Below are 17,244 nucleotides of genomic sequence, written 5' to 3'. Positions count from 1 at the left end.
GAACATTCCCTGGGCAACTTCAACTTGTGAGGGAGTCCAGGACTTTTTCTGGGTAAGGTCCACCCATTTTGCCATCTACCCAAGATATAAGAGATAAAACCCAGGATAATCTTACAGGAGTGAAACCAGTGTCTAGAGAGAATGTAGGAGCCCTTTCGAAGTTCAAGGAGAAAGATAGAAACTGACAACAATTGCAGAAAAAGGAAAACTATCCTACCTAGACAGGGTGAGGAGTCAGACTGGTCTGAGATGGCTGTGAAACTCTGTGTGCACGGAGGTTGTCAGGACAACTTCGAATTTTGAGGTCGCTTATGACATCACGGTGAACATGTCCCCCAGGGTGGCCGCATGGTTACAGTCTGAGGATTGGCCTAGGCTAGGCTATTAAAGGGACAGATACCCAGAAACAGGTTTGGCAAACAGAAAGCAGGCACAGAAACTAGAAGAGATAAAACAGAGTCTGATGCAAGGGATAAGAAAGGAACCCTAGGCCACAAGTGAGAATAGAGGGACAGGCACGGAGAGGAGAACATTGTCATCTATTCAAGTCTATGGGGAGGTCATGCTGATTCAAGCTTGCAACTTCATTGGAAACAAGTGGCCGGACTTGGCGTTCATCACACCTACAGTGCCCTTGTGCCTTAAGCATAATGCAAAGTCAAGAAAGATGTCTTGAGGACATTGAAGAGAAGAATCGATGCCTCCTTTCCAAGGCCCATAGCATTCTTTGCAGGTCAGTCTCTTTTTCCGAAGCTCTGGTGTCACGTGGGCCCACTGGGCACATGGTAATGTGTCCCAAGAGATGTCTTGGAAGCCTTGAAGGAATGGAGCCCTGTCACGCTTGGGGTATGTCTCTTTGTTTGGAAGTGCTCTACAAGGGTGCTGAAAAGCACCCTCTTCCACAGGGCTTCGTTCCTTCGTGAAGGCTGCCCTCCCAGGCTAGTGTGCTCTGTTTGCCTCCATCGAAATTCTCTCCCCCTACCTCTTGCCGTAGAAGGATTATTGATTATGTGTTTTGACACCATATGTAAGGAAGTTGCACGAAAATTAGAACTTTACAGTTGTCTTTCAAGAAAAATAAACAGGCCAGGGTAGAGGATGTAGGGCAAACAAATGGCACACCCTATAAAAATTAAGTAAGCCCGTATCTGGACGGAATCTAGGGGAACGTTCAAGGATCAGGGGTCAAGTTCGAAACTTCCCAAATCCGGAAAAGAGACAGAAAAATATCTTTCCTGGAGAGTGGAATTCATCCGATTTGTCTAAGTTGTCTTGGAAACATTGTGTCCGTGAAGGGGGTTGCCAGGACCACCTCGAATTTGGAGTTTCTGATCTCAGGATGTCAAACCAACCCACATGACCACGTGTTCTCAGTGCTTAGTTTGACCTAGGCTAGGGTAGCCAAGAGTCCTACAAGTGACCGGTGCAAATTCAAGGACAACAACCAAGAGTCACGAAAGCACTCACACCTCACCCTAGAGAACATACAGCGATTAAAGAAATACAAACTAATCCCTTGGAATGAAGGAGAACGGACTGATAAGCATGTCTAAGGGAGATAGCTGAGAAAGACCATGACGAGTATACTATGGAAAAGAAAAAGAGGACCCAGAAAATGGAAGGTGAACAGAAATCACACCTGAATTATCCACAATGAAAGATGATGTCCGTCTTTAGACAGACTCTGCTGGAACGTTTGAAAGTCAGAGAAATTCACAAGCCAAAAAACGGCAGCGAAGGTCAAGCATGGGCTAACTGGGAAGGGTGAGTTATGAGACTGCTCCAAGCAGGCTCTGAAACCTGTATCCAGGAAGCATGCTGGACCTCAGAGACACAATTATGACAAATCCTCTGACATCACAATGGACCCGAAAAACAACCTAGCCTCATCTACACAGTGCTAGAGTTGGGCTCACTAGTATATTTAACTCCCATTGCACTCAACTGCACGTTGCCACTGAACATGTAAGTGGCCGGCCGGTGGTGCAGTGGTGAGGTCCGCACCTTCTGGGTCTGTGGCCCAGTATGGGCTGGGTGGAATCCTCGGTTTGGGCCCCCTCACCACTGCTTCAGTTGTTCTGGTGCAGGCGTCCGAGGTAGAGTAGAGGCAGATGGGAAGGGACGTTGGACAGGGCCAGACTTCCACAGCAAATACAGGAGCATTGCCAGCAGATGTGAGCACAGCAATGCACTTGTGCCAAAACAAAACCAATTAAAAGTTGCAAAGAACAGAAAAACTGAAGCTAAGGAAAAAAAAAACAAAAAAACAGGAGCTTGCCATTACGAAGAATAGGATCTCTGTGAATAACCTTAGCAAAACAGGTGAATTCTATGTTAATTCAAAAACTAGCAAACCTTTGGGGAAAGAAACTCAAGAAGACACAAGAAAAAAAAAGATATCGAGGGATCGAGGAATGGAAGGATTAACACACTTGAAAGGTTCATACCGCAGTAAGGAATCTCTGGATTCCATGCAATCCCAGTCAAAGTTGCAGCAGTATTTGCCACAGAGAAGAAGAGAGAATCCTAAAGTTTCTAGCCAGCAACACGAGACCCTGACTAGGCAAAGGAATCCTCAGGAAAACGAACAAAGCAGCACGTGTCACAATTTCTGATTTCAACATAGAGGACGAAGCGCTAGGTACCGAAACGGCACAGTCTGGGCCCCAAAACAGGCATGAAGACCCATGCAAAACAATTGAGAGCCCAGAGCCCAACTCAAACTTACATGGACAGCCCATTTTGGACCAGGGAGCCAAGTGGAGACAGCGGAGGAAGGAGAGTCTCTACAATAAACGGTGCTGGGAAGCCTGCACAGCCACATGGAACACGAGAGTACACCATGATGTTACACCTGGCACACACACCACCTGAAATGGATTAAAGCCTTGAATGGCAGACTTGAAACCGTGAACCTTGTAGGAGAAGACCTAGGCAGAGTGCTCTTTGCCATCTGTCTGAGCCGCCTATTTGGAAGAAGCATGTCTGACTGGGCAAGGGCAACAAAGGAAACAAGAAACAAACGGGACCACATCAAATGCACACACTTCTGCCCACTCAAGGAAACCATCAACTGAATACTAAGACACCACAACGATTGGGAGAGGATGTTTGCAAACCACACATCGGACAAGGGGTGAAAAGCCCAAAGATACAATCAACTCGCACGTCTCCACAAGAAAAAAAACAAGCCAATGAAAACCTGGTCAAAAGATGGAAGCAGAGATTTCTCCGAAGAAGACAGAAAGAGGGCCAGTAGGTGCATGAAAACTTGTTCACCATCATGAAGTCTCAGGAAAATGCAAATCCAAACTGCAAGGCCATGGCAGCTCACTGTGGTCAGCATGGCTAGAAGGAAGCAGACAGGAAATAACAAGTGTCAGAGAGGAGGTGGAGAGAAGGGAAGCCTCCTGCACTGCTGGTGGGAGTGTAACCCGGTGCAGCCACGATGCCAAAGGTGTGGAACTGCCTCAGAAGTTTAAGTATCCATGTCCCGTATGACCCAGCTATTAATCTGCCGCTTGCTTATCCAAAAAAGTCAGAAAGACTACCGCATAAAGACATGTGCATGGCTGTGTTCACCACAGTCTTACTCCTGATATCCAAGACTTGGAAAGCACCCTGGTGTCCAGCAAGGGATGATTGGAGAAGGAAGATGGGCTATAGCCACACAATGGTATACCACTCAGCCGGAACAAATGATGCAATCCAGCCATTTGTGACCACCAGAATGGCTGTGAGGGTTTTAGGGGAAGTGTAACAAGCCCCAGTGAGAAATTCAAATACCATAGAATCTCACTTACAAGGCGAAGAAAAAGCAAGCACTAACCAACAGGTGGCACTGAACATTTGTATGCGGGCTCCCAGAGGCAAAGAGGGGCGGTGACGGAGGGTGAAAGAGAAGATTAGGCACAAGTGTGTGGTGAGGGCCTGTGATTAGTCTTACACTGGTGAAGATGATGTAAGCTACACAGAAGTCTAAAGCAATGAGGATGTGAATCTGGAAGTTATAGTACGTTCTAATGCAGGGTCATGGCTATAAATTCACCTCAAATCAAAAATCCAAAAAGGGGTCCAGAATGATGTCATAAAGCTTTGGGGGCGGAAAGAGTTTACAGAAGGTGAACTTCCAAGGATGGAAAATCACCTCCAAATGCTTACAGATGCTACAGAAAGGCAGACCATTCCAAATAGGTGAAGAGGAATACTACGAAGAGAACATGATCAGTCCTAAACCCATGAACGAACGGAAAATGTTACCGTCCATGATGTTATTACTAATCACCTTCACGAATAATCCAAACAGGCCCACGTCTTCCCAAGTTCAGGCAAAAGGTTGGTCCAAAAGTACAATTCAGGGCCGGCCCTGTGGTGGAGCAGGTAAGTGCCCACATTCCGCTTGGGCGGCCCGGGCCTCACTGTTTCACATTACGAGTGCATATCACATTAGTAGTGTTAGGAAATATAGATTTCATGGTATGGTGCGGGCAGAGATCATAAATAAGCAGCAATTGTGAGGATACGTTATCAATACGCACAAGAAAAGGAACCATAAGAATATTACAATCTATGGAAGTATCTGGTACACTTCCCAAAGGCAGAAGGAAGGAAAACTTGTGACCTGCCAAGGTGGAATTGGCAGAGTGCCACGAGATGACACCATCATTGTGCATCAGAACATTCCCTGGGCAACTTCAACTTGTGAGGGAGTCCAGGACTTTTTCTGGGTAAGGTCCACCCATTTTGCCATCTACCCAAGATATAAGAGATAAAACCCAGGATAATCTTACAGGAGTGAAACCAGTGTCTAGAGAGAATGTAGGAGCCCTTTCGAAGTTCAAGGAGAAAGATAGAAACTGACAACAATTGCAGAAAAAGGAAAACTATCCTACCTAGACAGGGTGAGGAGTCAGACTGGTCTGAGATGGCTGTGAAACTCTGTGTGCACGGAGGTTGTCAGGACAACTTCGAATTTTGAGGTCGCTTATGACATCACGGTGAACATGTCCCCCAGGGTGGCCGCATGGTTACAGTCTGAGGATTGGCCTAGGCTAGGCTATTAAAGGGACAGATACCCAGAAACAGGTTTGGCAAACAGAAAGCAGGCACAGAAACTAGAAGAGATAAAACAGAGTCTGATGCAAGGGATAAGAAAGGAACCCTAGGCCACAAGTGAGAATAGAGGGACAGGCACGGAGAGGAGAACATTGTCATCTATTCAAGTCTATGGGGAGGTCATGCTGATTCAAGCTTGCAACTTCATTGGAAACAAGTGGCCGGACTTGGGGTTCATCACACCTACAGTGCCCTTGTGCCTTAAGCATAATGCAAAGTCAAGAAAGATGTCTTGAGGACATTGAAGAGAAGAATCGATGCCTCCTTTCCAAGGCCCATAGCATTCTTTGCAGGTCAGTCTCTTTTTCCGAAGCTCTGGTGTCACGTGGGCCCACTGGGCACATGGTAATGTGTCCCAAGAGATGTCTTGGAAGCCTTGAAGGAATGGAGCCCTGTCACGCTTGGGGTATGTCTCTTTGTTTGGAAGTGCTCTACAAGGGTGCTGAAAAGCACCCTCTTCCACAGGGCTTCGTTCCTTCGTGAAGGCTGCCCTCCCAGGCTAGTGTGCTCTGTTTGCCTCCATCGAAATTCTCTCCCCCTACCTCTTGCCGTAGAAGGATTATTGATTATGTGTTTTGACACCATATGTAAGGAAGTTGCACGAAAATTAGAACTTTACAGTTGTGTTTCAAGAAAAATAAACAGGCCAGGGTAGAGGATGTAGGGCAAACAAATGGCACACCCTATAAAAATTAAGTAAGCCCGTATCTGGACGGAATCTAGGGGAACGTTCAAGGATCAGGGGTCAAGTTCGAAACTTCCCAAATCCGGAAAAGAGACAGAAAAATATCTTTCCTGGAGAGTGGAATTCATCCGATTTGTCTAAGTTGTCTTGGAAACATTGTGTCCGTGAAGGGGGTTGCCAGGACCACCTCGAATTTGGAGTTTCTGATCTCAGGATGTCAAACCAACCCACATGACCACGTGTTCTCAGTGCTTAGTTTGACCTAGGCTAGGGTAGCCAAGAGTCCTACAAGTGACCGGTGCAAATTCAAGGACAACAACCAAGAGTCACGAAAGCACTCACACCTCACCCTAGAGAACATACAGCGATTAACGAAATACAAACTAATCCCTTGGAATGAAGGAGAACGGACTGATAAGCATGTCTAAGGGAGATAGCTGAGAAAGACCATGACGAGTATACTATGGAAAAGAAAAAGAGGACCCAGAAAATGGAAGGTGAACAGAAATCACACCTGAATTATCCACAATGAAAGATGATGTCCGTCTTTAGACAGACTCTGCTGGAACGTTTGAAAGTCAGAGAAATTCACAAGCCAAAAAACGGCAGCGAAGGTCAAGCATGGGCTAACTGGGAAGGGTGAGTTATGAGACTGCTCCAAGCAGGCTCTGAAACCTGTATCCAGGAAGCATGCTGGACCTCAGAGACACAATTATGACAAATCCTCTGACATCACAATGGACCCGAAAAACAACCTAGCCTCATCTACACAGTGCTAGAGTTGGGCTCACTAGTATATTTAACTCCCATTGCACTCAACTGCACGTTGCCACTGAACATGTAAGTGGCCGGCCGGTGGTGCAGTGGTGAGGTCCGCACCTTCTGGGTCTGTGGCCCAGTATGGGCTGGGTGGAATCCTCGGTTTGGGCCCCCTCACCACTGCTTCAGTTGTTCTGGTGCAGGCGTCCGAGGTAGAGTAGAGGCAGATGGGAAGGGACGTTGGACAGGGCCAGACTTCCACAGCAAATACAGGAGCATTGCCAGCAGATGTGAGCACAGCAATGCACTTGTGCCAAAACAAAACCAATTAAAAGTTGCAAAGAACAGAAAAACTGAAGCTAAGGAAAAAAAAAACAAAAAAACAGGAGCTTGCCATTACGAAGAATAGGATCTCTGTGAATAACCTTAGCAAAACAGGTGAATTCTATGTTAATTCAAAAACTAGCAAACCTTTGGGGAAAGAAACTCAAGAAGACACAAGAAAAAAAAAGATATCGAGGGATCGAGGAATGGAAGGATTAACACACTTGAAAGGTTCATACCGCAGTAAGGAATCTCTGGATTCCATGCAATCCCAGTCAAAGTTGCAGCAGTATTTGCCACAGAGAAGAAGAGAGAATCCTAAAGTTTCTAGCCAGCAACACGAGACCCTGACTAGGCAAAGGAATCCTCAGGAAAACGAACAAAGCAGCACGTGTCACAATTTCTGATTTCAACATAGAGGACGAAGCGCTAGGTACCGAAATGGCACAGTCTGGGCCCCAAAACAGGCATGAAGACCCATGCAAAACAATTGAGAGCCCAGAGCCCAACTCAAACTTACATGGACAGCCCATTTTGGACCAGGGAGCCAAGTGGAGACAGCGGAGGAAGGAGAGTCTCTACAATAAACGGTGCTGGGAAGCCTGCACAGCCACATGGAACACAACGAGAGTACACCATGATGTTACACCTGGCACACACACCACCTGAAATGGATTAAAGCCTTGAATGGCAGACTTGAAACCGTGAACCTTGTAGGAGAAGACCTAGGCAGAGTGCTCTTTGCCATCTGTCTGAGCCGCCTATTTGGAAGAAGCATGTCTGACTGGGCAAGGGCAACAAAGGAAACAAGAAACAAACGGGACCACATCAAATGCACACACTTCTGCCCACTCAAGGAAACCATCAACTGAATACTAAGACACCACAACGATTGGGAGAGGATGTTTGCAAACCACACATCGGACAAGGGGTGAAAAGCCCAAAGATACAATCAACTCGCACGTCTCCACAAGAAAAAAAACAAGCCAATGAAAACCTGGTCAAAAGATGGAAGCAGAGATTTCTCCGAAGAAGACAGAAAGAGGGCCAGTAGGTGCATGAAAACTTGTTCACCATCATGAAGTCTCAGGAAAATGCAAATCCAAACTGCAAGGCCATGGCAGCTCACTGTGGTCAGCATGGCTAGAAGGAAGCAGACAGGAAATAACAAGTGTCAGAGAGGAGGTGGAGAGAAGGGAAGCCTCCTGCACTGCTGGTGGGAGTGTAACCCGGTGCAGCCACGATGCCAAAGGTGTGGAACTGCCTCAGAAGTTTAAGTATCCATGTCCCGTATGACCCAGCTATTAATCTGCCGCTTGCTTATCCAAAAAAGTCAGAAAGACTACCGCATAAAGACATGTGCATGGCTGTGTTCACCACAGTCTTACTCCTGATATCCAAGACTTGGAATGCACCCTGGTGTCCAGCAAGGGATGATTGGAGAAGGAAGATGGGCTATAGCCACACAATGGTATACCACTCAGCCGGAACAAATGATGCAATCCAGCCATTTGTGACCACCAGAATGGCTGTGAGGGTTTTAGGGGAAGTGTAACAAGCCCCAGGGAGAAATTCAAATACCATAGAATCTCACTTACAAGGAGAAGAAAAAGCAAGCACTAACCAACAGGTGGCACTGAACATTTGTATGCGGGCTCCCAGAGGCAAAGAGGGGCGGTGACGGAGGGTGAAAGAGAAGATTAGGCACAAGTGTGTGGTGAGGGCCTGTGATTAGTCTTACACTGGTGAAGATGATGTAAGCTACACAGAAGTCTAAAGCAATGAGGATGTGAATCTGGAAGTTATAGTACGTTCTAATGCAGGGTCATGGCTATAAATTCACCTCAAATCAAAAATCCAAAAAGGGGTCCAGAATGATGTCATAAAGCTTTGGGGGCGGAAAGAGTTTACAGAAGGTGAACTTCCAAGGATGGAAAATCACCTCCAAATGCTTACAGATGCTACAGAAAGGCAGACCATTCCAAATAGGTGAAGAGGAATACTACGAAGAGAACATGATCAGTCCTAAACCCATGAACGAACGGAAAATGTTACCGTCCATGATGTTATTACTAATCACCTTCACGAATAATCCAAACAGGCCCACGTCTTCCCAAGTTCAGGCAAAAGGTTGGTCCAAAAGTACAATTCAGGGCCGGCCCTGTGGTGGAGCAGGTAAGTGCCCACATTCCGCTTGGGCGGCCCGGGCCTCACTGTTTCACATTACGAGTGCATATCACATTAGTAGTGTTAGGAAATATAGATTTCATGGTATGGTGCGGGCAGAGATCATAAATAAGCAGCAATTGTGAGGATACGTTATCAATACGCACAAGAAAAGGAACCATAAGAATATTACAATCTATGGAAGTATCTGGTACACTTCCCAAAGGCAGAAGGAAGGAAAACTTGTGACCTGCCAAGGTGGAATTGGCAGAGTGCCACGAGATGACACCATCATTGTGCATCAGAACATTCCCTGGGCAACTTCAACTTGTGAGGGAGTCCAGGACTTTTTCTGGGTAAGGTCCACCCATTTTGCCATCTACCCAAGATATAAGAGATAAAACCCAGGATAATCTTACAGGAGTGAAACCAGTGTCTAGAGAGAATGTAGGAGCCCTTTCGAAGTTCAAGGAGAAAGATAGAAACTGACAACAATTGCAGAAAAAGGAAAACTATCCTACCTAGACAGGGTGAGGAGTCAGACTGGTCTGAGATGGCTGTGAAACTCTGTGTGCACGGAGGTTGTCAGGACAACTTCGAATTTTGAGGTCGCTTATGACATCACGGTGAACATGTCCCCCAGGGTGGCCGCATGGTTACAGTCTGAGGATTGGCCTAGGCTAGGCTATTAAAGGGACAGATACCCAGAAACAGGTTTGGCAAACAGAAAGCAGGCACAGAAACTAGAAGAGATAAAACAGAGTCTGATGCAAGGGATAAGAAAGGAACCCTAGGCCACAAGTGAGAATAGAGGGACAGGCACGGAGAGGAGAACATTGTCATCTATTCAAGTCTATGGGGAGGTCATGCTGATTCAAGCTTGCAACTTCATTGGAAACAAGTGGCCGGACTTGGCGTTCATCACACCTACAGTGCCCTTGTGCCTTAAGCATAATGCAAAGTCAAGAAAGATGTCTTGAGGACATTGAAGAGAAGAATCGATGCCTCCTTTCCAAGGCCCATAGCATTCTTTGCAGGTCAGTCTCTTTTTCCGAAGCTCTGGTGTCACGTGGGCCCACTGGGCACATGGTAATGTGTCCCAAGAGATGTCTTGGAAGCCTTGAAGGAATGGAGCCCTGTCACGCTTGGGGTATGTCTCTTTGTTTGGAAGTGCTCTACAAGGGTGCTGAAAAGCACCCTCTTCCACAGGGCTTCGTTCCTTCGTGAAGGCTGCCCTCCCAGGCTAGTGTGCTCTGTTTGCCTCCATCGAAATTCTCTCCCCCTACCTCTTGCCGTAGAAGGATTATTGATTATGTGTTTTGACACCATATGTAAGGAAGTTGCACGAAAATTAGAACTTTACAGTTGTGTTTCAAGAAAAATAAACAGGCCAGGGTAGAGGATGTAGGGCAAACAAATGGCACACCCTATAAAAATTAAGTAAGCCCGTATCTGGACGGAATCTAGGGGAACGTTCAAGGATCAGGGGTCAAGTTCGAAACTTCCCAAATCCGGAAAAGAGACAGAAAAATATCTTTCCTGGAGAGTGGAATTCATCCGATTTGTCTAAGTTGTCTTGGAAACATTGTGTCCGTGAAGGGGGTTGCCAGGACCACCTCGAATTTGGAGTTTCTGATCTCAGGATGTCAAACCAACCCACATGACCACGTGTTCTCAGTGCTTAGTTTGACCTAGGCTAGGGTAGCCAAGAGTCCTACAAGTGACCGGTGCAAATTCAAGGACAACAACCAAGAGTCACGAAAGCACTCACACCTCACCCTAGAGAACATACAGCGATTAACGAAATACAAACTAATCCCTTGGAATGAAGGAGAACGGACTGATAAGCATGTCTAAGGGAGATAGCTGAGAAAGACCATGACGAGTATACTATGGAAAAGAAAAAGAGGACCCAGAAAATGGAAGGTGAACAGAAATCACACCTGAATTATCCACAATGAAAGATGATGTCCGTCTTTAGACAGACTCTGCTGGAACGTTTGAAAGTCAGAGAAATTCACAAGCCAAAAAACGGCAGCGAAGGTCAAGCATGGGCTAACTGGGAAGGGTGAGTTATGAGACTGCTCCAAGCAGGCTCTGAAACCTGTATCCAGGAAGCATGCTGGACCTCAGAGACACAATTATGACAAATCCTCTGACATCACAATGGACCCGAAAAACAACCTAGCCTCATCTACACAGTGCTAGAGTTGGGCTCACTAGTATATTTAACTCCCATTGCACTCAACTGCACGTTGCCACTGAACATGTAAGTGGCCGGCCGGTGGTGCAGTGGTGAGGTCCGCACCTTCTGGGTCTGTGGCCCAGTATGGGCTGGGTGGAATCCTCGGTTTGGGCCCCCTCACCACTGCTTCAGTTGTTCTGGTGCAGGCGTCCGAGGTAGAGTAGAGGCAGATGGGAAGGGACGTTGGACAGGGCCAGACTTCCACAGCAAATACAGGAGCATTGCCAGCAGATGTGAGCACAGCAATGCACTTGTGCCAAAACAAAACCAATTAAAAGTTGCAAAGAACAGAAAAACTGAAGCTAAGGAAAAAAAAAACAAAAAAACAGGAGCTTGCCATTACGAAGAATAGGATCTCTGTGAATAACCTTAGCAAAACAGGTGAATTCTATGTTAATTCAAAAACTAGCAAACCTTTGGGGAAAGAAACTCAAGAAGACACAAGAAAAAAAAAGATATCGAGGGATCGAGGAATGGAAGGATTAACACACTTGAAAGGTTCATACCGCAGTAAGGAATCTCTGGATTCCATGCAATCCCAGTCAAAGTTGCAGCAGTATTTGCCACAGAGAAGAAGAGAGAATCCTAAAGTTTCTAGCCAGCAACACGAGACCCTGACTAGGCAAAGGAATCCTCAGGAAAACGAACAAAGCAGCACGTGTCACAATTTCTGATTTCAACATAGAGGACGAAGCGCTAGGTACCGAAATGGCACAGTCTGGGCCCCAAAACAGGCATGAAGACCCATGCAAAACAATTGAGAGCCCAGAGCCCAACTCAAACTTACATGGACAGCCCATTTTGGACCAGGGAGCCAAGTGGAGACAGCGGAGGAAGGAGAGTCTCTACAATAAACGGTGCTGGGAAGCCTGCACAGCCACATGGAACACAACGAGAGTACACCATGATGTTACACCTGGCACACACACCACCTGAAATGGATTAAAGCCTTGAATGGCAGACTTGAAACCGTGAACCTTGTAGGAGAAGACCTAGGCAGAGTGCTCTTTGCCATCTGTCTGAGCCGCCTATTTGGAAGAAGCATGTCTGACTGGGCAAGGGCAACAAAGGAAACAAGAAACAAACGGGACCACATCAAATGCACACACTTCTGCCCACTCAAGGAAACCATCAACTGAATACTAAGACACCACAACGATTGGGAGAGGATGTTTGCAAACCACACATCGGACAAGGGGTGAAAAGCCCAAAGATACAATCAACTCGCACGTCTCCACAAGAAAAAAAACAAGCCAATGAAAACCTGGTCAAAAGATGGAAGCAGAGATTTCTCCGAAGAAGACAGAAAGAGGGCCAGTAGGTGCATGAAAACTTGTTCACCATCATGAAGTCTCAGGAAAATGCAAATCCAAACTGCAAGGCCATGGCAGCTCACTGTGGTCAGCATGGCTAGAAGGAAGCAGACAGGAAATAACAAGTGTCAGAGAGGAGGTGGAGAGAAGGGAAGCCTCCTGCACTGCTGGTGGGAGTGTAACCCGGTGCAGCCACGATGCCAAAGGTGTGGAACTGCCTCAGAAGTTTAAGTATCCATGTCCCGTATGACCCAGCTATTAATCTGCCGCTTGCTTATCCAAAAAAGTCAGAAAGACTACCGCATAAAGACATGTGCATGGCTGTGTTCACCACAGTCTTACTCCTGATATCCAAGACTTGGAATGCACCCTGGTGTCCAGCAAGGGATGATTGGAGAAGGAAGATGGGCTATAGCCACACAATGGTATACCACTCAGCCGGAACAAATGATGCAATCCAGCCATTTGTGACCACCAGAATGGCTGTGAGGGTTTTAGGGGAAGTGTAACAAGCCCCAGGGAGAAATTCAAATACCATAGAATCTCACTTACAAGGAGAAGAAAAAGCAAGCACTAACCAACAGGTGGCACTGAACATTTGTATGCGGGCTCCCAGAGGCAAAGAGGGGCGGTGACGGAGGGTGAAAGAGAAGATTAGGCACAAGTGTGTGGTGAGGGCCTGTGATTAGTCTTACACTGGTGAAGATGATGTAAGCTACACAGAAGTCTAAAGCAATGAGGATGTGAATCTGGAAGTTATAGTACGTTCTAATGCAGGGTCATGGCTATAAATTCACCTCAAATCAAAAATCCAAAAAGGGGTCCAGAATGATGTCATAAAGCTTTGGGGGCGGAAAGAGTTTACAGAAGGTGAACTTCCAAGGATGGAAAATCACCTCCAAATGCTTACAGATGCTACAGAAAGGCAGACCATTCCAAATAGGTGAAGAGGAATACTACGAAGAGAACATGATCAGTCCTAAACCCATGAACGAACGGAAAATGTTACCGTCCATGATGTTATTACTAATCACCTTCACGAATAATCCAAACAGGCCCACGTCTTCCCAAGTTCAGGCAAAAGGTTGGTCCAAAAGTACAATTCAGGGCCGGCCCTGTGGTGGAGCAGGTAAGTGCCCACATTCCGCTTGGGCGGCCCGGGCCTCACTGTTTCACATTACGAGTGCATATCACATTAGTAGTGTTAGGAAATATAGATTTCATGGTATGGTGCGGGCAGAGATCATAAATAAGCAGCAATTGTGAGGATACGTTATCAATACGCACAAGAAAAGGAACCATAAGAATATTACAATCTATGGAAGTATCTGGTACACTTCCCAAAGGCAGAAGGAAGGAAAACTTGTGACCTGCCAAGGTGGAATTGGCAGAGTGCCACGAGATGACACCATCATTGTGCATCAGAACATTCCCTGGGCAACTTCAACTTGTGAGGGAGTCCAGGACTTTTTCTGGGTAAGGTCCACCCATTTTGCCATCTACCCAAGATATAAGAGATAAAACCCAGGATAATCTTACAGGAGTGAAACCAGTGTCTAGAGAGAATGTAGGAGCCCTTTCGAAGTTCAAGGAGAAAGATAGAAACTGACAACAATTGCAGAAAAAGGAAAACTATCCTACCTAGACAGGGTGAGGAGTCAGACTGGTCTGAGATGGCTGTGAAACTCTGTGTGCACGGAGGTTGTCAGGACAACTTCGAATTTTGAGGTCGCTTATGACATCACGGTGAACATGTCCCCCAGGGTGGCCGCATGGTTACAGTCTGAGGATTGGCCTAGGCTAGGCTATTAAAGGGACAGATACCCAGAAACAGGTTTGGCAAACAGAAAGCAGGCACAGAAACTAGAAGAGATAAAACAGAGTCTGATGCAAGGGATAAGAAAGGAACCCTAGGCCACAAGTGAGAATAGAGGGACAGGCACGGAGAGGAGAACATTGTCATCTATTCAAGTCTATGGGGAGGTCATGCTGATTCAAGCTTGCAACTTCATTGGAAACAAGTGGCCGGACTTGGGGTTCATCACACCTACAGTGCCCTTGTGCCTTAAGCATAATGCAAAGTCAAGAAAGATGTCTTGAGGACATTGAAGAGAAGAATCGATGCCTCCTTTCCAAGGCCCATAGCATTCTTTGCAGGTCAGTCTCTTTTTCCGAAGCTCTGGTGTCACGTGGGCCCACTGGGCACATGGTAATGTGTCCCAAGAGATGTCTTGGAAGCCTTGAAGGAATGGAGCCCTGTCACGCTTGGGGTATGTCTCTTTGTTTGGAAGTGCTCTACAAGGGTGCTGAAAAGCACCCTCTTCCACAGGGCTTCGTTCCTTCGTGAAGGCTGCCCTCCCAGGCTAGTGTGCTCTGTTTGCCTCCATCGAAATTCTCTCCCCCTACCTCTTGCCGTAGAAGGATTATTGATTATGTGTTTTGACACCATATGTAAGGAAGTTGCACGAAAATTAGAACTTTACAGTTGTGTTTCAAGAAAAATAAACAGGCCAGGGTAGAGGATGTAGGGCAAACAAATGGCACACCCTATAAAAATTAAGTAAGCCCGTATCTGGACGGAATCTAGGGGAACGTTCAAGGATCAGGGGTCAAGTTCGAAACTTCCCAAATCCGGAAAAGAGACAGAAAAATATCTTTCCTGGAGAGTGGAATTCATCCGATTTGTCTAAGTTGTCTTGGAAACATTGTGTCCGTGAAGGGGGTTGCCAGGACCACCTCGAATTTGGAGTTTCTGATCTCAGGATGTCAAACCAACCCACATGACCACGTGTTCTCAGTGCTTAGTTTGACCTAGGCTAGGGTAGCCAAGAGTCCTACAAGTGACCGGTGCAAATTCAAGGACAACAACCAAGAGTCACGAAAGCACTCACACCTCACCCTAGAGAACATACAGCGATTAACGAAATACAAACTAATCCCTTGGAATGAAGGAGAACGGACTGATAAGCATGTCTAAGGGAGATAGCTGAGAAAGACCATGACGAGTATACTATGGAAAAGAAAAAGAGGACCCAGAAAATGGAAGGTGAACAGAAATCACACCTGAATTATCCACAATGAAAGATGATGTCCGTCTTTAGACAGACTCTGCTGGAACGTTTGAAAGTCAGAGAAATTCACAAGCCAAAAAACGGCAGCGAAGGTCAAGCATGGGCTAACTGGGAAGGGTGAGTTATGAGACTGCTCCAAGCAGGCTCTGAAACCTGTATCCAGGAAGCATGCTGGACCTCAGAGACACAATTATGACAAATCCTCTGACATCACAATGGACCCGAAAAACAACCTAGCCTCATCTACACAGTGCTAGAGTTGGGCTCACTAGTATATTTAACTCCCATTGCACTCAACTGCACGTTGCCACTGAACATGTAAGTGGCCGGCCGGTGGTGCAGTGGTGAGGTCCGCACCTTCTGGGTCTGTGGCCCAGTATGGGCTGGGTGGAATCCTCGGTTTGGGCCCCCTCACCACTGCTTCAGTTGTTCTGGTGCAGGCGTCCGAGGTAGAGTAGAGGCAGATGGGAAGGGACGTTGGACAGGGCCAGACTTCCACAGCAAATACAGGAGCATTGCCAGCAGATGTGAGCACAGCAATGCACTTGTGCCAAAACAAAACCAATTAAAAGTTGCAAAGAACAGAAAAACTGAAGCTAAGGAAAAAAAAAACAAAAAAACAGGAGCTTGCCATTACGAAGAATAGGATCTCTGTGAATAACCTTAGCAAAACAGGTGAATTCTATGTTAATTCAAAAACTAGCAAACCTTTGGGGAAAGAAACTCAAGAAGACACAAGAAAAAAAAAGATATCGAGGGATCGAGGAATGGAAGGATTAACACACTTGAAAGGTTCATACCGCAGTAAGGAATCTCTGGATTCCATGCAATCCCAGTCAAAGTTGCAGCAGTATTTGCCACAGAGAAGAAGAGAGAATCCTAAAGTTTCTAGCCAGCAACACGAGACCCTGACTAGGCAAAGGAATCCTCAGGAAAACGAACAAAGCAGCACGTGTCACAATTTCTGATTTCAACATAGAGGACGAAGCGCTAGGTACCGAAATGGCACAGTCTGGGCCCCAAAACAGGCATGAAGACCCATGCAAAACAATTGAGAGCCCAGAGCCCAACTCAAACTTACATGGACAGCCCATTTTGGACCAGGGAGCCAAGTGGAGACAGCGGAGGAAGGAGAGTCTCTACAATAAACGGTGCTGGGAAGCCTGCACAGCCACATGGAACACAACGAGAGTACACCATGATGTTACACCTGGCACACACACCACCTGAAATGGATTAAAGCCTTGAATGGCAGACTTGAAACCGTGAACCTTGTAGGAGAAGACCTAGGCAGAGTGCTCTTTGCCATCTGTCTGAGCCGCCTATTTGGAAGAAGCATGTCTGACTGGGCAAGGGCAACAAAGGAAACAAGAAACAAACGGGACCACATCAAATGCACACACTTCTGCCCACTCAAGGAAACCATCAACTGAATACTAAGACACCACAACGATTGGGAGAGGATGTTTGCAAACCACACATCGGACAAGGGGTGAAAAGCCCAAAGATACAATCAACTCGCACGTCTCCACAAGAAAAAAAACAAGCCAATGAAAACCTGGTCAA

Source organism: Equus asinus, chromosome 21 (assembly GCF_041296235.1).
Source record: "Equus asinus isolate D_3611 breed Donkey chromosome 21, EquAss-T2T_v2, whole genome shotgun sequence".
Taxonomy (NCBI): Eukaryota; Metazoa; Chordata; class Mammalia; order Perissodactyla; family Equidae; genus Equus; species Equus asinus.
This window is presented reverse-complemented; position numbering follows the sequence as displayed.